Below are 6,638 nucleotides of genomic sequence, written 5' to 3'. Positions count from 1 at the left end.
TACAGTTTGTTTGTCTTTGTCACTTGATTTTGACGCCTTAACGCGGTGGCACTGATAATGCAAATCATAGCAAGTGGCCTAACTATAAACAAGGCAGCCATCTTAGAAGAATTAAATAATTAAATGGGCTAAGACAGAGCAAGCTAAGTAGGTTAAAAGTCATTATGTGACGTGGGCACGAGTCTGCGAGCCAATGGCTATGCTAACGCCTGTTATCCCATTAAAACAAACTAGGATTCACTACAGTGGAATTCACGCTAGGGGCCCATGTGTCATTTACTTTGCGTTTGTGGATGTTTTAGACACATTTGCGTTATATTTTTTTACTCAATTTCTGATTGCATGTTTATTTGCATTGTCCTTAGATGCAGCCTAAATCAACATACATATGATATGGGCTGTGCTGCAGTGTGGCATTTTGGGCATGGCCACATGTGGTAGTCCATGCAACAATGTGACAAGAGTGTGATTGGTCTGTTCCACCAATGTGTGTGTTACAGACTCAACAGCATGCAAATTGTTGCACGTTGTGCATATATATGCATGTGTGACAACAGTGTATCCACATATGTTTGGCATTCAGTTCAATGCAATAGTTCTGATTTGTGATTGTGTATTGTGTTTTTGTCTGTGATGTGTGATGTTGTCATACAGAGCATAATATTTAAAGCTACATACACAGGACAGGCATTGTTGATGATGGGTGAACCATTGCTACCTAGGAATTATTACTCAACAACTGTCTCCGTATGTAGATTATGAGTTTATAGAGACTAGTGTGAAGCCTGCATATCTGTCTGACATGTGTACATCTTTGGTACATAGTGTATATGACAAACCCTGCCTTCATTCCACCCAGAATATGTTTTGATCACAAAAAATGTTATTAAACTTGTTGCAATTACCAATGGTTGTTGGTTTTGTGTGGTGGACCTGCAGCCCCAACTGCATATGTTCTCATCCATGCTGATGTGCATTCCACAGACATGTCTGTTCAATCTGTCGGGTAATCTGTCCCCTGTGTCAGGATTGTGCCCCATGCCAGGGGCAGGACAGATACCATTGATATTCTGCCAAGGCCCAATTTCTACCTTTGGTTCTTATACATGGGCAAATCATGATGACCATAGTTACTAATGATGTCCCCCCCTTGTCACACATGTTTCATGCAGCCATTGCAACTCTCACAGTTGTGACAGTGTTCAGTTCCCATATGACTTAATTTCTATTTTTTTACCTTCACTACCTCATGTGTGGGCCCCTTGCATCTATCCTATTTGGAGATGATGTAATTGTGTCTGATGACCTATTGACTAACAAGTTGGTACCGTGGATGTGAAAAATATGTAGAGATCCATAGATTGTGTCCTTCAGTTGTCACATACCAGTGATGAGGCTGTTAGTGATGTATGTGATGGTGTTGTAGTTTGGACTCTTACTCTAGGCAAGACTGCTGGTTAAAGGATGACAGTACTTTTGTTTGTAGGTGACTACGTCTCTCCTACAGCAAGTCGCAACTGTTGTCCCAACCTTACCGACTCACTAGCAGCACCTCACCAGAAACACAATAGTAAGAGGTGATTTGTGGCAGCCTTTACGCATGGACCCGAGAATAATACATATCAGGGAATGTCCTGGTTAAACGGAGATTACCCCTTTCTCACAGATGTATCATGTCTCATACAAATGCAGGCAATGACAAAGATGCAGTAAAGTTTCAATAGCTTTTATTCAACATAACTGCAATTTGTGATAAGTTGCATGGGCAGCAATGATTAGGATAATGAATAATGCAAGCAACAGAATTGTGAAGACGAGAGTCATTATCACAAAGACCCCCACCATCTTGCAATGAATGAAAAATACATACGGAATGTAATATACCCTAATACCCTAATACCCTAATGTGAAAGGCCTACCCTCCTACCTAAAGGAGAGCTGGGTTTGTTAAACCTAATCTGCCAATGCCATGTCCATGAAAGGAGCCCCCAACCCTGGTTAGCTTGGAATGAGGTCTCTATCTCAGACTCTCTAGGGACATGAAGACTGTGTCAGCGTCAAGACGACTTGCAGCATCAATATCAGCGATGGTGGCGATGCCCTCTGGTCGGAATCCCTCTGATTATCTGTCTAAAGTGCGATATATTTATATAGATCTTCAAGGACCCCTGACGTAGGTGTGTTCCCAAACAAAAGATAACAGACATGCTTGGGACAGCAACAATAGATAACAGACATGCTTGGACTCCAACTGGGCACACAGTTCCTGGATTGTGGCACGGTCAAACCTGTAGGTGAAGATGAAACTTCTTTCCTCTATTGTCGACAGGTCCACCAGCGGTCGGTACACTGGAGGATTCCGCCATCTCCTCACATGCCCCAGCGGACGGTGCCTAGGAAGGACAACATCGACCACAGAGTCAAACAACAAATGTGGCCTGTATTTGTGTTGTGAGACAAGGCCTAGGTCTGTGTGACGCAGTTGGTAATTAGGCCATGTGGGGCCCAGAAATGGCCGCTGCCTGACCTCTAAAGTGGGACAATGGGATGTGAGGTAACTGCGCTAGCCGTTGTACACCGCCGCGGTAGGAGGTCGAAGACCGCGGCGCAATGCTGCATTGGTTAACATTGGACCCTATGGGTCCCAGGAGCGAATGACGATGTACGCCGGCGGTGATGGTACGCACCGCCGCGGACGTGACCGCCGCGGACGTGAACGCCATTTTCTATCTGTTCAATCACTCTATACCTGATCTTCGACAGGAGAGGACCTACACTGCAAGTGCTGCTGTGACCTCGGTCTGGAAGAGACAATGGCTCGTGCGTCTGGGGAATGGGCCCCTGCCTTCACTGCAGAGGAGTTGGAGAAGCTCGTGGACGGGGTCCTCCCCCAGTACACGCTACTCTACAGTCCTCCAAACCAACAGGTAAGTACACAGGGAGCACGTTGTATGGGCTATGCCTGTGTGGAGAGGACTGGTTGTAAGAATGAAGGGGGCACAGTTCTGCATGCATGAAGGACTGTGAATGCATGTGCCACATGGCAAGGGTAGGGATGTGGGCCACTCACTTAGACGGTGCAGTTGGTAATGACTTCTCTTCTTCCCCTGTACATGTCATGTAGTTCAGCGCCCACCAGAAGAAGGACATTTGGCATGCCATCGCCAAGGACGTCCGGACCCTGGGGGCCCACCACAGACGGAGCACCCACTGCTGGAAAAGATGGGAGGACATTGGCCGATGGAGCAAGAAGACGGCGGCGGCTCAGCTGCGGATGGCCTCCCAACGTGGGAGGGGTGCCCGTCGAACCATGACCCCCCTGATGTTCCGGATCCTGGTGGTGGCCTACCCTGAGTTGGATGGGCGCTTGAGGGCATCACAGCAGACACAAGGGGGTGAGTACAACATCATTCAGCGGACCTTGGGCACAATGAAGGTGTCTGGGTGGGGGAGGAGGGCTGTGGGTTTCCCTAGGCCATGGCGAGTTCCGTAGGCTAGGCCCCTCCGTTATGCAGGCCATGTGGCACCCCACCCCACCTCTGTAGAGTGCCAAGTACAGGTATTCATGCCCCTGTGTCACCTATGTGTGCAGACGTCGTCCATAGCCATGTAGGCCATATCCCAGGAATTGCATCTGTAGAGCCCAACAGCGCGACGTAGTGCAGGGGGCTGCTGTGTCTGTATTGTCCGCCAATGGTAGCGGTAAGCCATGCACTCAACCTGTTTTTCTTCTGTCGTCTCCCCCCATTTTGTGTTCTCCCTGTTCTTGTGTGCATCAGCATCATCAGGCAGAGATACAGTGGCACCGGAGCACGAGGGAGCTGCATCCCACATGGCTATGGCGGGCCACACCACGGACTCAGAATACACCAGTGGGACCACTGGGAGCACCACAGCGGTCACAGGATCTGCAACCAGCGACACAGACTCGTCCTCCGATGGGAGCTCCCTTGTGGTGGCGGCAAAATCTGTGCCCCCTGCATCTACAGGTACAGCCGCCACCCCCCCTACCAGAACCGCCATCCTAGCAGCCACTTAGCGTGTGCCCCGGAGGGTGGGCATCACCTACACCCCAGGCACCTCAGCCCCTGCCCCTGTCACCTCTGCTGCCCTCAGTGAGGAGGCCATTAACCTCCTCAGGTCCCTCACTGTTCGGCAGTCTACCATTTTGAATGCCATCCAGGGTGTAGAAAGGGAATTGCAACACACAAATGCATTCCTGGAGGGCATTCATTCTGGTCAGGCTGCCCTTCATCGAACCCTGCAAACTATGGCCTCAGCACTGATGGCAGCCATTGTCCCTGTCTCTAGCCTCCCCCCTCCAACTCCCTCCACCCAGACCCAATCCCCTCTACCCCAGCCTATCCTAAGCACACCATAAGACCATCCTGCACACACCTCAACACACAAGGGAAGCTCAGGCAAACATAAGCGCCACACATCCCACAGGCACTCACGCAAGCATCACACACATACAGACACACCAACATCCACTGCCTCCACTGTGTCCCCCTCCTCCTCTTCTCCCTCCTCTCTCCCAGCCTCGTCTACACTCACACCTGCATGCACTACCACTACAGCCACTACGTCCCGCACCAGCACACCCACCACCACACCCCGCTCACGTGCACTCACCACCCCCACTACCATTTACACGTCCCCTGTGTCCTCTCCCAGTGTGTCTGTGACACCACCTCCGAAGATTCACAAACACAGGCACACACCCACACAACAGCCATCCACCTCACGACAACCTCCAGCCCATTCACCCAAATCGACAAATGTTACACCTCCTACAACCACCACCTCTTCCTCCACTCCCAAACCCCCTCCATCTACCCGTCCCAGTGTCTCCCAAAAACTTTTCCTGGCCCCCCTTAACCTATTTCCCACCACCCCCCCTTCCAACTCATAGGTCTCGTACTAGCACCTCAGCCAAAAAATCCCCGGGACCAGTGGTGCCTGTTGGTACAGGTATGTGTAGTGCACCGGCCACCAGGACAGCCAGTGTGGCACGGAGCCACAGCACAGCCAGTCCCCCCCCTGTGAAGCACCAGAAGTTGGACAGTGCCCGGCGGGAGAGGGGGAAGGCTCTAGCCAGCAAAGCCGCTCACAAGGGTCCCGGGGGGAGTGTCGACTCAACTGTGACTCCTCCCAAGGTGGGGAAGGGGCAGAAGAAATCTCCAAAGTCTGGGAGGAGCAGCACGGCGGAGAAGACCGACATCATCCCCGCTGCCCAGGAGGCCACCCCCAGACCCATCGTCACTGGCCAGGAGGCCACCGCCAGAGTCACTGCCCAGGAGGCCAGCCCCATCGTCACTGGCCAGGAGGCCACCACCAGAGTCACTGCACAGGAGGCCAGCCCCATCGTCACTGGCCAGGAGGCCACCGCCAGCCACAGCCCAGCTGGCCAGGAGAGCCCCGCAAGCCACAGCCCAGCTGACCCATGAAGGACTGCCAGCCACAGCCCTGGTGTGCAATGAAGGACCGCCTTGGCAAGCACCGCTGAACAGGCCAGGGACCGCTGAACAGGGCAAAGACCGCCATGGAATGCACCGCTGAACAGGTCTGACACTGGCAACTCAAGCACGGCTGAACAGGCCAGGGACTGCTGAACAGGGCAAAGACCGCCATGGAATGCACCGCTGAACAGGTCTGACACTGGCAACGCAAGCACCGCTGAACAGGCCAGGGACCGCTGAACAGTGCAAAGACGGCCATGGAATGCACCGCTAGCCCATTTGCGGCAGGGGCAGTGAAGCAACTGAGACCGTCACTGGGTGTGTGCTGCACTCTGGGCACCAGTCCCCCTCCAGAACCAGTGGAGACTTGCATCCACTCCGTCTGTCCTGCACAGGATGAAGCATTCTGGGCACAAAGCCCCCTCCAGAACCAGTGGAGAGATACATCCACTTCCTCAGTCCTGGGCAGGATGAAGCACTCTGGGCACAAAGCCCCCTCCAGAACCAGTGGAGACTTGCATCTACTTGAGAGACTGTGGCTCTGCACTCCCCAGGATGGTACAATGGGCAACCCACCCACTGCAGAGACTTGAGAGACTGTGGCTTTGCACTCCCCAGGATGGTACAGTGGGCACCCCACCCACTGCAGAGACTTGAGAGACTGTGGCTTTGCACTCCCCAGGATGGTACAGTGGGCAACCCACCCACTGCAGAGACTTGAGAGACTGTGGCTCTGCACTCCCCACGATACATCAATGGGCATGGAGCCCCCTCGTGGATCTGGCTTCGTGCACTCATCCGGTCGAGGTGCCCCCCTTCCCTTCCCCCTGAGGTGCCTGTTGTATTTCTATCTGATTCCCCTGCAGTGTTCTCTCCGTTAGACCTGCACTACTAATCGTGGTGTATATTTTGTTTAATGTGTATATGTATATGTATATATTTGCTTACTGTATTTTGATATATTACAATGGTTCAACTCATTTCCTTTTGTCTTTGCATTCTTCTGAGGGGGTTGGGGGTTGTTACTGTAATGTATAGATATGCATTGGTGTGTGTGTTGTAGTGGGTGAGGGTCGGGGTGGGGGTTGGGATGTTGGTTGTTTGTGTCCCTGTGTTTTTGCCTCCCCCCTCCCCTATGTCGTAGGTGCAGTACTCACCGTGGTCTTCGCCGCCGGC

The sequence above is a fragment of the Pleurodeles waltl genome, chromosome 2_1, assembly GCF_031143425.1.
Source record: "Pleurodeles waltl isolate 20211129_DDA chromosome 2_1, aPleWal1.hap1.20221129, whole genome shotgun sequence".
NCBI classification, from domain to species: domain Eukaryota; kingdom Metazoa; phylum Chordata; class Amphibia; order Caudata; family Salamandridae; genus Pleurodeles; species Pleurodeles waltl.
This window is presented reverse-complemented; position numbering follows the sequence as displayed.